Source organism: Panthera uncia, chromosome A2, assembly GCF_023721935.1.
Source record: "Panthera uncia isolate 11264 chromosome A2, Puncia_PCG_1.0, whole genome shotgun sequence".
In the NCBI taxonomy this organism is placed as follows: Eukaryota; Metazoa; Chordata; class Mammalia; order Carnivora; family Felidae; genus Panthera; species Panthera uncia.
The window spans coordinates 101,045,006-101,065,950 of NC_064816.1; the positions used below are offsets into that span (position 1 = coordinate 101,045,006).

At 35.3% G+C, this 20,945-nt stretch overlaps 1 long non-coding RNA gene across 2 annotated transcripts in view; it reads right to left on the reverse strand.

Moving 5' to 3' along the window:
* Positions 1-40: 40 nt before the first annotated feature.
* The window catches only part of LOC125929955 (uncharacterized), a 46,011-nt gene continuing 25,106 nt past the window's right edge, over positions 41-20,945 (reverse strand). The window contains exons 3-4 of one of the 2 annotated variants that reach the window (XR_007460013.1): positions 2,768-2,935; positions 41-1,904 (exon numbers count right to left, since the gene is read on the reverse strand). This is a non-coding gene — a long non-coding RNA (uncharacterized LOC125929955). Of the gene's footprint in view, positions 1,905-2,190; positions 2,936-20,945 lie in introns of those variants that run through there. The other variant, XR_007460012.1, reaches the window with a different exon arrangement.

The following is a 20,945-nucleotide window of genomic DNA, read 5'->3' on the forward strand; positions in this document are numbered from 1 at the left end:
CCAGGGCGTGCCTGGTTGTGGTCTGACCTAAAGGCGGGAACCAATCAAGTTCTGCTGAGTGTTCAAATTTAAATGTCGACCAATAACAGCTCTGTAACCGCAAAAAATCCCTAACTTGTTTGTGCCTGTCTATAAAAGAAGCTGTAAGATCCTTGCTCGGGGCCTCTTAGCATCACCGGCAACGAGTGCGTGGAGGACCCGGTTCGAACCTGCAATAAACGACCCTTGCTGCTTGGCTTTGACTCTGGACTCTGGTGGATTGTTTTCGGGGGTCTCTCGAATCGGGGCATATCACTTGAACACTGAGACTGTCTTCCATCTCAGTCTCCAGTGCCAGCAGAACAGGCTGAATAGGCACAGTGAAGCGTCAGCTAAATAACCAATTATAAATTGAAATTTTATTTATTTTAACTTGTTTTTTTATTTTATTTTTTTTAATTTACATCCAAATTAGTTAGCATATAGTGCAACAGTGATTTCAGGAATAGATTCCTTAATGCCCCTTACCCATTTAGCCCATCCCCCCTCCCACAACCCCTCCAGCAACCCTCAGTTTGTTCTCCATATTTATGAGTCTCTTCTGTTTTGTCCCCCTTCCTGTTTTTATATTATTTTTGTTTCCCTTCCCTTATGTTCATCTGTTTTGTCTCTTAAAGTCCTCATGAGTGAAGTCATATGATTTTTGTCTTTCTCTGACTGACTAATTTCACTTAGCATAATACCCTCCAGTTCCAGTTCCAGCCACGTAGTTGCAAATTGGCAGTTGAATGCAAGAAGAGTTGATGCAGATTATCAGAACACAGAGCAATGCATACTATTCAGAAAAGACTTGAAATGATCAAGAAAATCATTACCTGTGATGATTTACACAATCATATTCTTGTGAAAAGCAAGAATACACAATTAATCTATTCCATTGAAGGGTTTTTGATCAACCAATCTAGCAAAGAAAGTAAGCAAAGAAGGAAATGGACAGTGGTAGACTTATTTTTCTTTTCTTTTTTCCCCTTTGCTGCATTTCTTCTTTCTTCTTTCCCTCCCACTCTTTCTTCATCTTTCCCTCCTTCCCTTCCTCCCTCCTCTCTTCCCTCCTTTTCTGCAAGAAGCAAGTAAAGAAAAAGTAAATCATAGTAAATAAAAAGGTTTCTCCTCAGGAAACAGTTGTTTCAGGCTCAGGATTGAGCATAGAATCAATCTTGGCTGAGGAGCAGGGGGAGGGAAACAGGATTTACCAGGCACTTTCTCGATAGCTGTGACCTCCAGGGCTTACCGTTCTTGTTGATGTTGTTTTTTGACTTGTAGTTTTCTAATGTTTCCCACTAAATCGATTATTGCCTTTAGAAGTAATTTCATGGCTTTTAGAGTACTATAGCTTTATCTTTCTAACCTTCATGGCGCTGTGAAAGATTGGTCTCATTTCTTGTTAATTCTGATTCTTCTTTGAGGTTATTCTTTCCTTCTCCAAGGGAATCATCAGGTATCGTTTTATTAGTCTTACACATCATGCCGCCTCTGGGGAATCTGTGCTGGCTAATTCATCTTTCCTGACAATTGCCAAAATAAATGGTAGCCAGAGCACTTGTTTTATTTCTGTGAACTTATTTTATTTATTGCTCGCCACCTATAACAGCAGTGAGCAGTCATAAAGACCAAATAGACAAGGATTTTCTCTTTTCAATATTATACATAATGGTCAGTTTTAAATCATTTTAGTTGCAAAACATTTTAAAGAATAGTTTAACCCTACATTTTTTATACGACATATTCATTTCTTCTTGTATTTGGCAACAAAAGGTAATGGAAGAAACAACTCACAAGTATCAGAGTCTGGTCCCAGCCCTACATATGACCTCACACTTAAGTATGACCTCATACTTAAGCCCTTCAAGCCTTGGTTTTATAATCTGTAAAATATAAGAAACAACGTCTGAAGTTAGCTGAAGTTTTAAGAGATTGTGTTTCCAGTAAGAAAAAATATCACATGGGGCGCCTGGGTAGCTCAGTCGGTTGAGTGTCCGACTTTGGCTCAGGTCATGATCTCACAGCTTGTGAGTTCGAGCCCAGCGTCGGGCTCTGTGCTGACAGCTCAGAGCCTGGAGCCTGCTTCGGATTCTGTGTCTCTCTCTCTCTCTGCCCCTAACCCACTTGCATCCTGTCTCTGTCTCTCAAAAATACATAAACATTAAAAAAAAAAAAATTAAAAAAAAGAAACAATATCACAGAATTATCAAATCTTTAAATACCAACAAGTTAACCTAAGAGTATATTTTACCTTCCATTCATTAAAACATACCAGGAAGATAATATCTAAATGCCTCAGTTTTTTCAAAGATATGCCTTATTACTAAATACTCCTTTAAATATACATAATTAAGAGTAGACTAACAGATACCAGAATGACAATAGGTTATAAAGTTTGGAACATGGTCCTAGAATAAGTTAGTAATTGGATACTTTTTCATTTTTCCTACAAAATCCAGCTTTTAAAGCCTAAAATATCTACTTTCTGGCCCTTATCAGAAAAAGTTTTCTACCTCTACAATTAAATAAACAAATGAGAGAGAAATGGGGGAGAATACATTATCCCAAAAGGTGTGTAGATTGCTTGGAGCCAAAGGTAACTAGCACCCAGTGGACTCAGGAAAGGGTTCTTATGTTTTTTGTTTTGTTTTAAAACCTCTCCCTTAACTACCTAAAAGAATTTACACAGAAGGCCTACGAGAAAGAGGTATTGCCATAGATAACTTTTTGTATCAGAAAGACTTACCTGCAGGACACGTGGGTGGCTCAGTCCATTGAACTTCTGACCTTGGCTCAGAGGTCATGACCTCAGGGTTCGTGACTTCCACCCCCACATAATGCTCACTGCTGTTAGCACAGAGCCTGCTTCAGAGTCTCTGTCCCCCTTTCTCTCTGTCCCTCCCTTGCTTGCGGTCTGCCAAAAATAAATAAATAAATATTTAAAAAAAAAAAGAAGACTTCTTTGCATGACAATCATTTGTTTACCATACATTTGCATTTCTATTTTCCTGTGAATTTTCTTCCTCCCCTTTGAAGCCCCAGATTCCGACCACCCCCTTCTCCTTAGCTAATTGAGGATAATATATAAGCCTCAATTGTCCTGACTATCTATCAGGGAGCCTCTCATGTCTTTGACACTTTTATACTACATATACAAAATTAAATTTTTTCTTCTGTTAATTTGTTTTCTGTCAATCTAATTATCAGACTAGCCAAAGAACCTAAAGGGAAGATGATAAAAGTTTTCTATCAGTACAGGATAAATCTTCCTTACAGAAGAATTCCAAAGAATACATATAAAAGTGTGAGAAAGAGAAAATCACCGTTAGAAAACAACAGTAATAATTTCTGCAAACACGATTCTCTATTGAAGGCAAAATTTTAAGATAAAACAGGATGGTTGCATAGTGTCAAAGTACCCCCCCCATGCATATTAATTATTATGGTCTTTTTAACACATACACAAAATTTTTGATACTCCTCCCTCCAGAGAATTGAGTTCAATTCTCCTACTCTTAGTGTGGGCAGGATTTAATGACTCAGTTTAAAGATAGGAAAAGAATATATAAAGGGATAAACAGTGACTTCAGAGTGGAGAAACCTGGTAGATACAATGTCCAACAAGTAATAAGATTAAGTCTACTAGTCATAGTGCATATTGTTATCAGGTGCCTTTGGTAGGATGCATCAATGTCATATTCTCCAAGACCCACAATCTCCAAAATAAATAAATATTTGTGTAATATCAGCTGTGCCCAAACTGAGGAACATTCTACAAAATATCTAACCAGTAATCTTCAAAACTCTCAAGGTCTTAAAAAAAAATAATACTGAGAAAATGCCATAAACTGGTGGAAACTAAGAAATATGCTTCCTTTGAATGATTCTAAGTTATTAGGGCCATTTAAACATGTTTTCTGCAAGGCACCCAGAGTGTATATCAGACATTCGTGGATATCTTAATGCTTATGACCATGGAAGAATTTATTTAATAGCTGACATGAGACTATGTCTTTATAATATTACAGGATTATAAAGGTGTCAGGTTATAATGTGATTCTGAAGAATAGAATGCTGAAGCTAATATATATTAATATATAAGACAATGTAGATATGACCATTCCTTTCTAATGTGACATAAATTATGAGAATTAAGAGAGTGAAAAGAAACACTGAATTGAATTCCACTAAGAAAAAGAGATAGCTATAAAGACTGGAGCATTGTTGTTTTGTTTGTTTTTTATTATTTTCTTTTTTAAGTAATCTCTCCACCCAACATGGGGCTTGTACTTACAACCTCAAGATCAAGAGTCACATGCTCTAACGACTGAGTCAGCCAGGTGCCCCTGGAACTTTGATCCTAATTTTGCTGATTTTTGTTGTTGTTGTTGTTGTTGTTAATATCAATTATAGGGGCACCTGGGTGGGTCAGTCAGTTGAGCATCTGACTTGGGCTCAGGGCATGATTTCGCAGTTCATGAGTTTGAGCCCCGCATTGAGCTCTGCTATCAGTATAGAGCCCTCTTTGGATCCTCTCACCCTCCCTCTCTCTCTCTGCCCCTCCCCTGTTCTCTCTCAAAAATTAACATTTGAAAAAAATAGGTTTAAAAATATCTATTATAAGGAAATGAAAGACAAAATGTGGATAAAATGTTTTACAATAACCTACTGTTACAGGATAATAATTCTTGATAAAGCGATGACGTGCCTCAATGCTAAAAATCTTGTGAAGTTAAAAAATAAGCCCTTGAAATATACATTTATTTCATTATAATTGCATCTAAGAGTAAAAAATTTTTCCTAACAGCAGAATATGAGGAGCTGCCTCTCTTCTTTCTGTTCCCTCTTAAAGAGAAAGGAGCCCAAACACTACTAAAACATATTCAAATTTTTATTAATCATTTCTTATTGAATTTGAATCATACAAGAACAAAGGATGCCTTATGCTCTGGACAAAGATATTTAAGTATGAATTGTGCACTTACACTTCAACAGAGAAAAGAAGTCTCTGGTTACTAGGGCAAAATATGTTTCTTTTAGGAAATTTACCCCAAAGCCCCCACTCAAAAAGCTATAATGACTATCTGAAGACCACCCCAGAATGCTTGCTTTGTTTACAGAATTTCATGTTCACTAAGAAGTTAACATCGACATGCAACAAGAACTTGGCACCAGGCTAACTTGATCTCCATGAGCACTCCTGACCAGTCAAGCTAATTGCTGCTCCCTCCATACTGTGATCGCCTTAAGAACAGGACACTTGAATACAGGATCCCTCTATTCCAAGAGCCTAGCTCATTTTCTTCCTTTCTTTCTTCCTTCCTTTATTATTTTGTTTTGTTTTGTTTGTTTGTTTGTTTGTTTGTTTTGATAAAAATATTTAAGTTCTATTCTCAACGAATTTCAATCATATAATACATTGTTATCAAATACAGTTGCCATGTTTTACATTAGGTCCTCAGACTTTACTCATCTTAAAGTTGAAAGTTTGTACCCTTTTACCAGCTTCTCCCCATTTTCCTCACTCTTCAACCCCTGGCAACCACTTTTCTACAAACAACCTGATGGAAAAAATGGGCAGAGGATCTGATTAGACATTTTTCCAAAGAAGACATACAAATGTCCAACAGGTACATGAGAAGGTGTTCAACATCACTAATAATCAGAGGAATGCAAATTAAACCCCCAATGAGATTTCACCTCACACATGTTAGAAGAGCTATCATCAAAAATACAAGAGATAACAAGTGTTGGCAAAGATAAGGAAAAAAGGGAACCATTGTGCACTGTTGTTGGGAATGTACATTGGTGCAGCCACCATGGAAAACAGTATGGGGGTTCCTCAAAATATTAAAAAATAGAACTACCATATGATCCAGCAATGAAATTGCTGGACATTTATCCAGACAAAATGGAAGCATTAGCTTTAAAACATACATGCACCTCCATGTTCACTGCAGCATTATTTACACAAGCCAAAATATGGAAACAACCTAAGTATTCACCAATAAATGAATGGATAAAGAAAATGCGATGTATTTATACAATGTAATATTACTCATCCATAAAAAGAATGAAATCTTGCCATGAACAACAACATAAATGGACCTTGAGGGTATTATGCTAAATGAAATAAGTCAGAGAAAGACAAATAACATATATATCATTTATATGTGGAATTAAAAAAGAAAAGGTCACAAAAACAGAAACAGATTGGTGGTTTGGTTGTCAAGGTGGGGCTGAGGGATGGATGAAATAGGTAAAAGGAGTCAAAAGGTACAAACTTCCAGTTATAAAATAAATAAGTCAGGGGATATAAGGTATGGCATGACAACTACAGTTAATAATACTTGTTGCATATTTGAAAGTTGCTAAGCATGAATCTTAAAAGTCATCATCCCAAGAAAAATAAATTCTGTAGCTATGTATGGTGACAGACATTAACTAAACTTAATTACGGTTATCGTTTTGCAATATGTGCAAATATTAAATCATTATGTTGTAGACCTAAAACTAACATGATATTGTATGTCAATTATGCCTCAATTTAAAAAAGCTTTAAAAAGAACGAAATATGATAATATTGTATAAATTTGCCATTTTTAAATATTTAAGAAAAGGTTCAGAAACATTTATACTTCAAACATAAAAACCTACTTTGATTGCATCAAAATATAAACTAATATATTTATCATCAAGTATTTTAAAATTCTAGTTCAGAATAAGGAAGCAAATTTTGACGCCAGAGTGACCTCGTGTTTTGGTTTTTTGTTGTTGTTGCCTGTTAAAAATCTTTAATTAAAAAAAAAAATCACAACCCTCCTCAAAAAAGGCTAAAAACAGGACAGAGATTGAATTTCATTGTTGACAAAAAAACTGAACAGATTAAGGGACCGCCCAGGTCAAACAGAATGCAGGAAAATGTGGAGAAAGGATGCCCCCAGCTGTATATCCCTGACACTGCTGACAGAATACACTTCTCCAAATAAAAGGTCTCATTTTGAGATAGAAAACCAAAAGTTATTTCTTTACCCTAAGGGAGAAAGGATAAGTAAGTGGGCAAGCCTTCCTATACCTCACTTGGTAGAAGGCAAGGATAAAGTGGGGGGATGGGGAGGACACTGATAAATTATTTTTGAATATTGCTTCTTTTCCTGAATGTTGGTTACTTAGCTGTTCATTTGTGATAATTCACTGATCTGTATATTTATGTTTGGTGCATTTTTCTAATGGTAAGCCTCCATAAAAAATAATTGAAAAGGAGAATCCAAATTGTATTTACTGATTTCTACAGCCCAAAGAGAGAGAATGCACTTTCTATTCCAATTATTATAGTTATGTAACAAATTATTCAAAACAGCTATTTATTTATTGTATTCAGAGATTCTGTGGATCAGGAATTCAGGCAGAGCATAGCCGGGATGGCTGTTTTCTGCTCCCTATCAGTGAGAAGGCTCCAAATCTAGGGGTGGGAATAATGTTGACATGTTCACTCACATGTCTGGCAGCTGATGCTGGTTCACAACCAGTTAGAAGATACTATAATGGATGTACGAGCTCCACTTAAACGAGGAACAAAACACAAAAAAATAACAAGGAGCATGAAGATATCCATGAAGAAAAATTTAAAGTCCTACTGTGAACATCAATCAATAGAAAATATTACATTTCTGAGTTTAAAAAAATTTTGAAGAATACAAACGTGTTCATTCTCCTTATGTTAACTTGTAATCTTACTGTGGTGTCAACTAAAAACAGGACTTTTGTTTTCTGGCAAAGCAAGCTGATTCTAAGGCAAATTGCCTTAGCTGTTCCACAAGTTTTGACTGGATTCAAATCACATCTGCCACCTCATACAACTGGCCCAAGCCACCACCATGTTTCATTGGGGCTACTGAAATAGCCTACCAGGACTGCCTGCTTTCACCCTTGCCCTCCTCTCCCTCATTCCTCAGCTACACATTAATCAAGTTCTCTAAAACAGTGTTTCTTTGATAGTATCAATCATATCCCAACCTTTTATTTCTTACACACTTAGAATGTAATCCAAAATTCTTAACATGGTCTACAAAGCATCCCAGGACCTGGGTCTTTTTCTGACCACATTTCCTATCAGTATCCTATTTCTTTATACTTCTATTCTTTCTACTGTTTCACTTTTCTCATGTTTCACAAAGCTTTTCAAGCTCCTGCCTATCAGCCTTTGTACTCTGTTCCATCCGCCAGCCATGATCTACCGAATCGTATTCATTCCACTCTCATCTTGAATGTCACCTCTTGAGAGAAACTGTCATTGAAACTCCTATAAAAACATAAGTATTTATACTGCTTTATTTTCTTCATATCACAGATTGATTTGTTTTGAGGTTGTTCGTTTTCTCCACTAGGAGGTGCATTTCCACATAAATAGAAACTCTTTCTTAACTATTTAAAATCTGAAGAGCAAGTGCTTATTAATACTGAAATGAATCAGAGTCAGAATCATGCTGAAAATTAGGATACCATAAGAACAACAATGTAACCCTAAGCTACCATAACACAGATAAAAAGCTCAATCAATGGAACATACAATAAGGACTAGAAATTGATCAAATGTAATGTAATTCAGTATAAAAGAGGAAAAAATTTCATATTAGGAGAAAGGTCATTACATTAGGAGAAAGTCTTACCTTGCAACCTAAACTCCAGATGAATTACGTATTTAAATATAAAAAAAGGAAACCCAGAAATACTAAAACATCCATGGTAGAGTTACAAAAGTCATCTTAGAAATGGGATGAGTTTTATAACTATGGCTTGAAGCCCAGAAACCATTTTTAAATGTTGAAGACTTTGACTACCAAAAACAAAATTGTAATGTTTTTATTTTAAAAATCACTTTATAAAAAACAAAGGAGGGAAAAACATTTGTAACGGGTATCACATGCAAATTGCACTTTTTCAATGTGTGATCAGCTCCTATAAATAAATAAGAAAACAACAAACAACTCAGTAGAAAAATGAGCAAAATATGTGAATAGATATCATATTGAATTAATTCTTAAATGTATGAAAATATGCTCAACAGCACTCAGAGAATATAATTCAGGCGACAATGACATGTTATTTACCTATTTCATTGGCAAGCATTTAAAAAAAAAAAAACGATACCACGCCCTGACAGAGAGGATAGGTAAAAGACATCAGGCACTCTCCACCACTGCTATTGGAAGTATAAGTTGGAATACTGTCCATGAAGAATATATTAGTTATCTATTGCCACATAACAAGTGGCTCTAAAACCTAGAGGTTTAAGACATCAATTACCATTTCTTTTCTTTTTTTTTTTTTAATTTTTTAATGTTAATTTATTTTTGAGACAGAGAGAGGAAGAGCAGGAGAACATGAGTGGACAAGGGGAAGAGAGAGACGGAGACACAGAATCTGAAGCAGGCTCCAGGTTTTGAGCTGTCAGTGATGCAGGGCTCGAATCCACAAACTGTGAGATCGTGATCTGAGCCGAAGTCGGATGCTTAACCGACTGAGCCACCCAGGCACCCTGAACATTTATTTTCTTGACAATTTCTCTGGGTCAGAAATTTGAGAGCAGCTCTGGCTGGTTGGGCTAGAGGTTGGGCAGTTCTGGCTCAGAGTCCCTTGTGAGGTTAGTCAGGGCTGCATTATTTTAAGGCTGGATTAGGGCTAGAATGATCCGCTCTTAAAAGTTGTTCACATAGCTACCTAGCAAGTTGGTGCTGGTTGTTAGTGAGAACCCTCAGTTCCTCTATATGTAATACCTGAATGCTCTCATGACATGACAACTGGTTTCTCCTAGAGCCAGAGATCCAAAAAGAAAAAAAAAAAAAAAAAAGGCAGGGTGGTAACTGCTATGTCTTTTATGTCCTGGACTCTGTAGTCACATATCCTATTGGTCACATAGGTCAGTATTGTTCAATGTGGGAGGGGGCTACACAGGAGTATATATTTCAAGAGAAAAAGATAACTGGGGATCATTTTGGAAGCTCGCTACCAAAGGGAACAATTTGAAAAATATTTTTAAAATGAAAATTTCACAAAAATTCTGAAACCGAAGTCCCACGTCTAGTTAACCTTCAGATATGCACTCAGATGCATAAAAGAATATATTCATCTCAGCACTGTTAGAAATCATAGAAAATTGAAATAACTTAAATGCTTATCAATAGGGATCTGATTAAATAAGTTGTAATGCATCCATATGACATGATATACATGTACTTTAAAGGAATGGGATGCCTTGGAAAGGATCCACAAGAAGGAAGAGGAAAAGAGAGTGATGACTAGGGGGACAAGAGAGAGAAATTTATTTTTCAATGAGTACTCTTCTTCACCTTTAATATTTTGTAACCAGGTACAAGAATTATTTACTTTGAGAAAGTGGGAAAAAAAAAAAAAATAACTGTCACAGTTTTTGTAAAACTACTTATTCCCCAAACAAATGTGAATTGGGCTCCACTGAGCCTTCATGGCTTTTTATTTTGTCTTTGTGTGATATATTAATCAATTTGTTATCACCATCATCTTTATTTGGACTTTCAACTCAATTCTTCCCCGAGATTTCAAGCTTGAGTGTACTGATTACCTGGCTTATTTTTTACTCCCCAGGGTTCTTAAGCATAATATTAAACACAGAGAAAGCACTCAATGCATATTTGTTTAAATCAAAGTTTCTTAAACCTCAGCATTACTAATATTTTAGGCTACATGATTCTTTGCTATAAAGGGCTGTCCTGTACACTGTAGGAAATTTAGCAGCATCCCTGGCCTCTTTTTACTAGGTGCCACTAGCATACTCTAAATCATGACAAACAAAAATGTCTCCAAACATTATGAAATGACCCCTGAAAGGGAAGAATCATTCCTAGTTGAAGACCATTGGTTGCAAGTAATGACGTATTCAACCTTGAAGTATAGCTACAGAATTTTAAAACGGTTTTTCAAGCAAGATTTAGTATATATTTTCTACTACAACATAAAACTTTGGTATACACTATTGGTGTTAAGTGAATGAAGAGAAGGAATATAATACATTATATCCTAGAAACTAAACAAAGACTAATATTTAATACTTTTGTTATTATTCATTTATTATTCTTAATTATTCCTTATTTTATATCCAGAATTGACCTTGCATAGGAAGGTAAGAATTCACAACTCCTCATTTAGTGAGGCAGTATAATTTGCAACATGATAAATGATGGCCTATATGTGAAATATATCATTTTCTTCACCCTTTCTTCTAGATGACCATAATGATAGAAAAAATTGATTATCAGTACACCAAGGGTATGATTTGAAGTAAATACTCCACTCTTTGATGCAGATCACTTCATCAAATAGGGATTAAACTATATAAAGATTAATTATTCTAGCCAAAGACTTAGTTCTGGATGATTTCTTTTCATTGATAACCAATGGTTTACAAACTAGAAATTATCATCTGTGAAATTGGATAAAGAGCCTCACAGTGAGAATGATAGACAGAGTAACACTGAGGATATCTAAGACAGATCACTGTCATCTCACAAACAGCATTATTGGAGATAAAAGACCTCCATAACACATGAGTGAAGAAGTTAACAAATCTTTCCCTATCTTTAAGATTGCCATTTTGTCATTAAAAGTCTTTGTGGCATTTTAGGATATTTCCCATTTTACTACTCAACTCATTTTTTCCCTCTTTTGTGTTAATTCTACCAAAAGTAGAAGAAGAAGAAGAAGAAGAAGAAGAAGAAGAAGAAGAAGAAGGGAAAAGGGAAGAAAGGGGGAGCAAAAGAAGAATGGAAAGAAATTTTTCTGTGATAAAATGAAATTGCCCCAGATCTCTAGGCCACAAACTAAAAATTAAACTGGGGGCTTAGTTTTGTATGTTCTTTTCCTTTAATTCCACCAAAACACAATTTAGCCAACATTTGTAAAGCCCATTTTTGGAAAATACTTAAGAAATTTAGTTTTCTGATGCTACTATTTCCATATTGTAATTTTTAAAAAATGTGTTTAATAAGATCACTATGGACAGGATCCCTGGTGTTCTTCAGCATCACTTCAAACAGTATTGGCTTCAAAACTAAAACTTCCTGCTACCTTTAATTCTAAAACTTTTGCATTGCTTCGTCTCATCTATCTTGATACCTGAATATCTGCCACCAGATCCCAAATGGTATACCTACCAACAGTTCCGGCATTTAAAAAAAAGAGTTAAAGATATTTCAAACTTTTAAATATTTAAAAAAATATTTCAAACATTAGGTACAGTTTTTAATTTTGACTATATCTTATGTATACCATTATTGAATAATAGTCTAATCTAGTTAAAACAAAACATAAGAGCAAGAAATCTGGTTATTTGTTATTTTATATGAACATAGAAATTACAGCATATTATTATATATTATTTATATAAAAGGCTATCAATTTTACACCTTGATTATTTATAGAGCAAGACAAAGGCATTATAGAACTACCCTATCAATGTAGGCCATTTGTATAATAACTAGAAATTTACACGGAATCCACAGTTCAGTAATATGAATGGTCATTTATCAAGCTTTTAAAGACAAAATAATTAATCAAGAAGGAATATGCTTTGTGTGCTTTCAGGTGGAAATATTACATCTTTTTTGTAAGATAAATGTTATTGCACAGTAAACAATACTGTCTACAATATGATTAACCTCAGATGAATCGATCTTAGAATCTTGATGGACTTAAGTATGTTTACATTGATGAAGCTAAATCTAAGGTTTGTCTAGTAATTTCAATTTATGTTTTTAAGTTTATTTATTCTGAGACAGAGAGAGAGAGAGCACAAGTGGGACAGGGGCAGAAAGACCAGGAGAGAGAAAATCCCAAGCAGCCTCCACACCATCAGTGCAAAGCCCAATACGGGGCCTCAAACCAACAAACCATGATATTATGACCTGAGCCAAAGGCAGATACTAAACCAACCAAACCACCAGGCACCATTCAATTTATTTTTTTAATAAAAAAGTTGACATATAGTATTATTCATTGGATCTTCAAAGACAAATATTCTTGGTATGATAAACATTTATCCGTTTTCCATTATAACTTCTCTTCTATTAATTTGAGCCAAATGAAAGAAATTGCAGAAATTGCAGTTTCATATGGTTCAACTTAATTGTATGAGCAAGAAAACTAAGGATTGAAATAAGAGACAGAAAGAAAGAAAATGTAAAGGAGAAAGCTGATTTAATAAAGAAAATCCTTTTTAATTGTGTCACATTCAAATTATTCTAAAAACAGCTAAGGAAAATCACAAAAAATATTAGCATCCAAATGGTGCTTGCACTTTGAAAAACTTACATAAAACATTATGAGGTTTAAACAACCAATTCACATGTGACATATAAATTTTATATTTTAATGTAGTGTCATATAATGGATGAGAGATTAATAAATTAAAACATGATACTCAACACTGAATAGTTAGGCATAATGAATATATAATTCTGATTACGTTTATAGAAATTAATGCATTTGCAAGAAAATATTTTTCTTTAAAAGTTGACAATGGCAAGACTTTTTCACCTTTTCTTGGCTTAAATTTTAAAATCATATTGTAGCGGGGCGCCTGGGTGGCTCAGTCAGTTAAGTGTCCGACTTCGGCTCAGGTCATGATTTCACAGTACGTGAGTTCGAGCCCCGCGTCGGGCTCTAGTGCTGACAGCTCAGAGCCTGGAGCCTGTTTCACATTCTGTGTCTCCCTCTCTCTCTGCCCCTTCCCTGCTCATGCTGTGTCTCTCTCTGTCTCAAAAATAAATAAACATTAAAAAAAAAAATCATATTGTAGGGACTAATGGGTGGTCTGTGATCCTTCACACCTGAAAATGCTTTAAGTAAAAACCCAAGGAGCAATTCAGCATAAGTTATCAACAATGTGAATATTTATAATGAATTCAAAGTTATGAATCAACCACATAATTGACATAATTTGAGGGTCAACTATTTACAGTAATTTAGGATATTAATACTAATCTGAAAATAAAAATGATGAAAACACTATTGACCTAAGCTTCAGTTTGATAACTTATAAAACTGGCATAATATCCAAACCAAGTGAAATATAATCAGGAATTTGGCAAACACTGTCTAGGTTAAAACACTCAAAATACAAAAGTTTAAAGTATTCAAGGCCCTCGGTGTAGGGTATAAGACGTTATTGCTAGTAAGCCTCACAGTAATCCTCAAAGAGATGGACCTGTGATATCAGCCAGTCCTACTGCTAAATAGATTATCCTTTCTTTGACCCCATAATTGGTTCAGAGTGCTATTGTATTTTATTAATTCTCATCATTTTGGAAGATTAAATGTATTTTATTAAGGGAACCTGATAATTTTCTACAAGTCAAGGAGGAAGAAACATGGACAGCTCCCCTCCTGGTATGTACACTTAAGCAATATAAAAAATACTACATGTCAGAGAACATCAGGTTCTGATACAGATTTTAAGACATGAATGCAAAGCATCTCTAGTGTCTGGTATTATGGCAAATATGGTTTGCTCATTTTATGAATCTGAGTTATTAAAAAAATATGTCATGTAGCAGAAAAACTGCTATCTAGTATTCTGGTTGGTGCAGACCCTAAGAAAATTAGCCAAAAAAAAAAAAAATTAATCTTAAAAAAAAGAGAGAGAAAAAACACATCTTTCTACATTCTTTCAGGTGGACAGATCCCCCTGAAAAATGTGAGGGTGTTTGCCAAGCCAATGACTTTCTTCTCTGATCACTACATTCCCCTTCCTCTTGCCCACACAGATGTAGCCCTTGTTAATATGATTCTTCTAGGCATCCTGAATTCTTCCAGGCTACATTTATTTAGTTTAGAGGTAGACATTTCATCTAAGCTTGTCAAACAAGAATTTCTTTCCTGAAAACTTGGATTTAGCCTTAGAGGCTGCAGTTTTAGATATATAATATTTTTTTCACTAAAAAAGTGATCTATAACTAGTGTTGGATTGTTAGTTGTTGGACATTACAGTCTAAGTGATTTCACCCAGTTCCATGTACTAAATACCATCTACAGTTGATGACCACTGTGTTAGTTATCTGTTGATGCCTAACAAATTACCACAAACTTAGCCTCTTGGCAGTTTCTGTTTCAGCACTTTACCTGTGTCTCACAAGGCTGCAATCAACTTGTCTGCCAGGCTGGCTGTGTTCTCAACTGTGTTCTTGAGCTACAATTCAAATAGGCAAGTGTCTGTTTCTAAAACTTCTCCAGGTTTTTGGTAGAATCTCCATGCAACTGTGTGACTTACGGCCCAGCTTCTTAACTGGCTGTTGGGTCAAGACTGCCCTCAGGTCCTAGAGGCTACCTTCAGTTGCCTATCTTGTGGCTCCTATTTGCAGGCAGTTCACCACATGACTTTGCTTATTCAAGGCCAGCAAGAGAATCCTTTCAGTCTGCTAAGACATTTATATAACATAATCATGGGAGTGACATTCCATCACTCTTGTCATAGTGTTTGTCAGAAGTCATAGGTTGACAGGTTCTGCTTACAGTCCAGAGGAAGGAATTTTACAAGAGCATAACTCATCGGGAGCCTCCCTAGGGTAGGTTTGGCAGAACAACTCAATGAGTATAGCTAGCTTTGATCTCTCCTATGGGCCCTAGACTACCCTACATCTCCACTTGATGTTGAGCAGGTAATGCCAAAAATAAAATGTTAAAAAAAAAAAAAAATTGCCTTGTCCCTATACATAACCCCCAGCCAAACTTGCTTCTCCATTTCAGTTGATGATACTACAATTTATACTTTCCTCGGGGCAAAATCATCACAGTCACCTATGATTTACCTTCTCACCCCACCTACCATATTTAATTCATCAGTAAGTGTTGTTCAACCTTCAAGTCCCAAATCTAACCACATATCAAATGGGTTGCTCATCATCCTAATCATGAAAAGTCTTCCTACAGGTCTCCCAACTTTAGCTCCCTACAATGAATTTATGGCACAGAAAACATGATTATATTTAAGGTAAGAATGAGAGAGCACAAAAAGAGGGAAAAAAGGACAGAAAAGGAAAGACAAGGTGGGAGACAGAGAAGAGCAGAAGAGAAGGTAAGTGAAGGAGAGAAGAGAAAGTTAAGGATAATGAGGTGTATATGAGAAAAAGACAAAAGAGGAGAAGAAAGGAGAGATGGGGAGCTGAGAAGAGGATAGACAAGGAAAGGGGAGAGTTGACAGAGAACAAGACAAAGACACAATGGAGTTATCCTCCTTTCTCCCTTTCCTACCATTCATACATGATCTATCACCAAATCCTATGGATTCATCTTCATAATATACCTGAAATCTGTCCATTTATCACTACCTCCACCACCACTACTCTAATACAAGCTATCACCTCTTGCCCAGACTAGTTTCAAAGCCTCTTAACTGGACTACCTACTTCTGTTCTAGCTGCATCTCACAATCTATTTGTCACATAGCCAAAATGATTCTTTTAAAATGTAAATCACATGATATCATTTCCCTACTAATTCCTCCCATGGCTTCCCATCATATGGACCAGTAATAACAATTCTTGATGAGCTGAACCTAGGCTAGATCTCTGACCTCGGCTCTGATTACTATCCTCTTGCTCACTCTTCTCTAGGCACACTGGATAACCTCCAGGCTGAAGTATGCCTCACAGTTTCCTACTTCAGAGTCATTGCTATTCCTCTGTGAGATGTTCTTCCTACAGATAATCACACAGCTGGCTCCCTCCCTTTGATCAGATTCCTGCTGGAACACCAAACTTTCAGAAAGGACTACATTAAACATCAGCCCTTTCATCATTCTTTTATCCTAATTTATATTTCTCCATTGCACTTACCAGTATTTGACATTTTATAATTTTTTTATTTAATGTTTGTTTGTTTGTTTGTTTGAGAAATACAGAGCATGAGCAGGGGAGGGGCAGAGCGAGACAGAGATACAGAATCTGAGGCAGGCTCCAGACTCTGAGCTGTCAGCACAGAGCCCAACATGGGGCTCGAACTCACCAGCCATGAGATCACAACCTGAGCTGAAGTCAGACGCTCAACCAATTGAGCCACCCAGGTGGCCCAAGTATTTGGCAGTTTTGATCCATATTGGTTTTTTTATCAGTGTTCCGCTACTTCCCCACGGGTAAGTTCCCTGAAGACAAACAAGGACTTATTTTGTTTACTTTTGTATGCCTATAATTTAGAACAGTGTCTAGCACACAGAAGGCATTCAGTGACTGTTGAATGAATACAAGGAAACTATAAATCTAGACTTATTCTAAAATCTCCACCTGTTAGCATGAGAAAATATGAGCTAAATGTCCCTACTATGCAATTTAACTTAAATTGAGTCTGATTCAATACTTTTTTTTTCAACTTTTTTTTTTTTTTTTTTTATTTATTTTTGGGACAGAGAGAGACATAGCATGAACGGGGGAGGGGCAGAGAGAGAGGCAGACACGGAATCGGAAACAGGCTCCAGGCTCCGAGCCATCAGCCCAGAGCCCGACGCGGGGCTCGAACTCACGGACCGTGAGATCGTGACCTGGCTGAAGTCGGACGCTTAACTTACTGCGCCACCCAGGCGCCCCTGATTCAATACTTTTGAAAGTCCCTTCAAGTTATAGTTGATCATTTGACAAAACACTAGATCCTTCAAATCCTTCAATGACTGTCCCCATCACCACTTCTCTCCCTAAAATAGTGATTACGGACATGGGTGACTAAGGAATGAGGCTCCTTGCAGCAACAAGAGATAGGTGACCCTTAGCTAATAAATTTATCATGTATTTTGTCTGGGATATTTTCTGCAATTACTACCTCTTGTTTGATGTTTGCTTTTTTATGATACCTGTATTTGGCTTGTTTTCATTACAGAAAATATCAGAATTATAAATGTTTTTATTTGTATAGATAATAAGCAATTTTTAATACTTTTGAATTTCTGCTCAGAGTTGGCTGAGTGTTGTATACCATTTGTTATAAAATATTCAATAGAAATCTGATACTAATTCCTGATCTAAAAAAAAGCATATACTTGAATTGAATATGATCAAAGACACTGATTCCACAGAAACCATTCCTTACACTTTTACTTGTGAATGTCTAAACTTGTTTAAGAAAAAGAACAAGAGTCAGCCTGTATTTTGAAGATTATCAACTGATGAATATTACTGTTTGAATTTTCTTCTCTAAAAAATGCATAGAATATGATAGCATTGATATTTAGATCATGAACTTGTTTTATGATCAAAATTATACAGAAAATTTTGTTCTGACCAGTACTGTCTGCCTAAGTAAATGTCTTTATTTTTAATATATGAAATGTTTCCTTCTTGAGAAAAACTAATGTATTCTTTGAAGATGGACTCTCTCCCTTATATATTAAAAAAAATCCAGCTTTGCTTTAATGATTAGAGCTGGGTTATTATGTGTTCTGACTCAGAAACAAGGCATGAGTTTGCTGCAATCCATCCCATATTTGCTTATATGGTGTTTTGAGAACAAACTCAAACCATATCTTTTCCTTCATAACAGCCAGCAAAGCTATAGAAATGGGGGCTCAACACCAACTAAATCTTGATCCAACAAAGGTAATTGATGGCCTTGTCCATCCAAAATTTCAAGATTCTTCTACCCTGCCCCAAAGGTGATAGGTACGATTTCCATTTTTTTTTTTTTTTTTGGCCTTGTTTCTACTATACCTAATAAATGGATTTTTGTACTTTCCTTCTACATGGTGTTGAGTTCTTAATTCACATGAAAGATGTTGTTGACCTAAGAAGAACTGGAATAGACTTTCTGTAATTAACTGCTACAAGTTTCCCACAACAGATGGATATATAAAATTAATCCAAGAACCATGAGAAGTTTTATAGAGTAGAGGAGAAAAGAAGAGGAGGGAGCAAACTGTGATTAAAGAAATGGAATTCAAGGGGGTATACTTCGGTTTCCAAACCTACAAAAGAAGTTGTAATATCTTTTAGCAAAACAAAAGAACCTAGCAAAATAGCAGAAACTACAAAGATAATTTAAGACAGGTGACACCAAAGAACAGCGGCTACCTAAAAATATTAGGGACACCTGGGTGTCTCAGTCTGTTGAACAACCAACTCTTGATTTCAGCTCAGGTCATGATCCTGCGGTTGTGGGTTCCAGCCCTGCGTTAGGCTCCCGCTGAGCATGGAGACTGCTTGGGATATTCTCTCTCTCCCTCTGCTCCTCCTCCCTGCTTGTTGTCTCTCTCTCTCTCTCAAATTAAAAAAAAAGTAAATTAAAAATATTAATATTTCTATTTTTTTGTCAATGTCTAAGATAACGTATTAAAAGTATGTGTGAGTTTTTCACCTTTGTTCTCAACACTAATTCCTGAAATTGTTAGCCACAATGTTTCAATAGTTTATGAAATTGTATTTATTACTTGACAGTTATTGAATTCCAGAAAATGTTTCATACATAATTCTGTTGTCTAAGTAAAGCTGAATTTTTTTTTAAGTTAAGGCTGAATTTAAAACAAGTCATATTACATATAGTTTCCCTTTACATGAATGCTCTAAACTTTCTTATGCATATAAAAATTAAAAATAGCCAATAATTCTTAAAATAAACATTTTGATTAATGACCCAAGTATATGATTTTCTACCAAAACTATTCATCATTATCTTATTAGTAAGTCAGTTCTCTAATAATTTGGAATTTAAATTTTTTTAAAATTCTGGTTGTTTAGCAGATTTACAACCTTCAACTATTCAAGTTAGCACAGAATTTATTAGATCAGTTCCCATAAATACCAGTTCCATGTATGTTTTCACATGTCAGACACAAACATATCTCAGATTCTCAGTTTTACACTAGATGTCTTTTACATATACCACATACACCCAGAATTCAGCTTTTACTTGCAGAGTTTTTCCACATTGACCTGAACAGATAATTCCAGATAAACAAGCACTTTAAAAGCAGAGGAAACACTAAAAAAATATAGGAAAATAAATTTCTTTAACATGTATTTCACTTTAAATACATGAGTTTAAGAACTTCTAGTAGTTCTCCAAATAACAATAATATGCTTCCTAATATCAGAGAAAAAAATTTGTGTAATACATATAAATTCATGCACTGCATTTCCAGAAATTTAAAGTAATATTCTTAAATACAATTTTATATATCTTTAGTTTAACAATTTCCTTTTTTCCAATTACAAAGAATTCTTTGAAGTGTACTTTATCTTCAGATAAAAAATTTGGCATATCAGTTGCATATTTAATTATTCTTCAATCTCATCCTTATGTTTTTAATACTGAATGCTAACTACTAATCTTAAGGGAGAATGATTTAACTAAAAGTTTCAATTGATGGGTCTTTACTGTCAAACATAACTAACATTTTTAGGTTGAGAAACCATATTCCATTCCACAGTCAAATAATTATAATGAAAAATGCAAGTTATATAATAATACATCACTAAAAATTATCATGTGAAAACTATCAGTATGCTGACTTGACAAATTTTATGTGGTCTCCTTCAGCTTAAATGTGCATATAAATCATTTAAAAGAATGGGTCAAAATGCACATTCTGACTCTGCAGGTCTAGATGTAGTCTGAGATTCTAACAAGTTCCAGTGTTGCTGACGCTTACAGACCATGAAACATACCGAGTAGCAAGAGAAGATTTTAGAAAATTCCTTACACACTATATTTTAACTATTATGAATATTATCCTGTCACAGATCATGCTAACCTCCTAAATATGAATATAAATTAGTATTTGTGCTGGACACAACTGAAGTGACTATCCAACTCACAGATTCTTGTAGTGGCTTTAGTACTAATACCATTTCCCATCCACCTCCACCCTGATGAAATGATATTGATCCAATTAGAAACATTTGACATGAAGACAA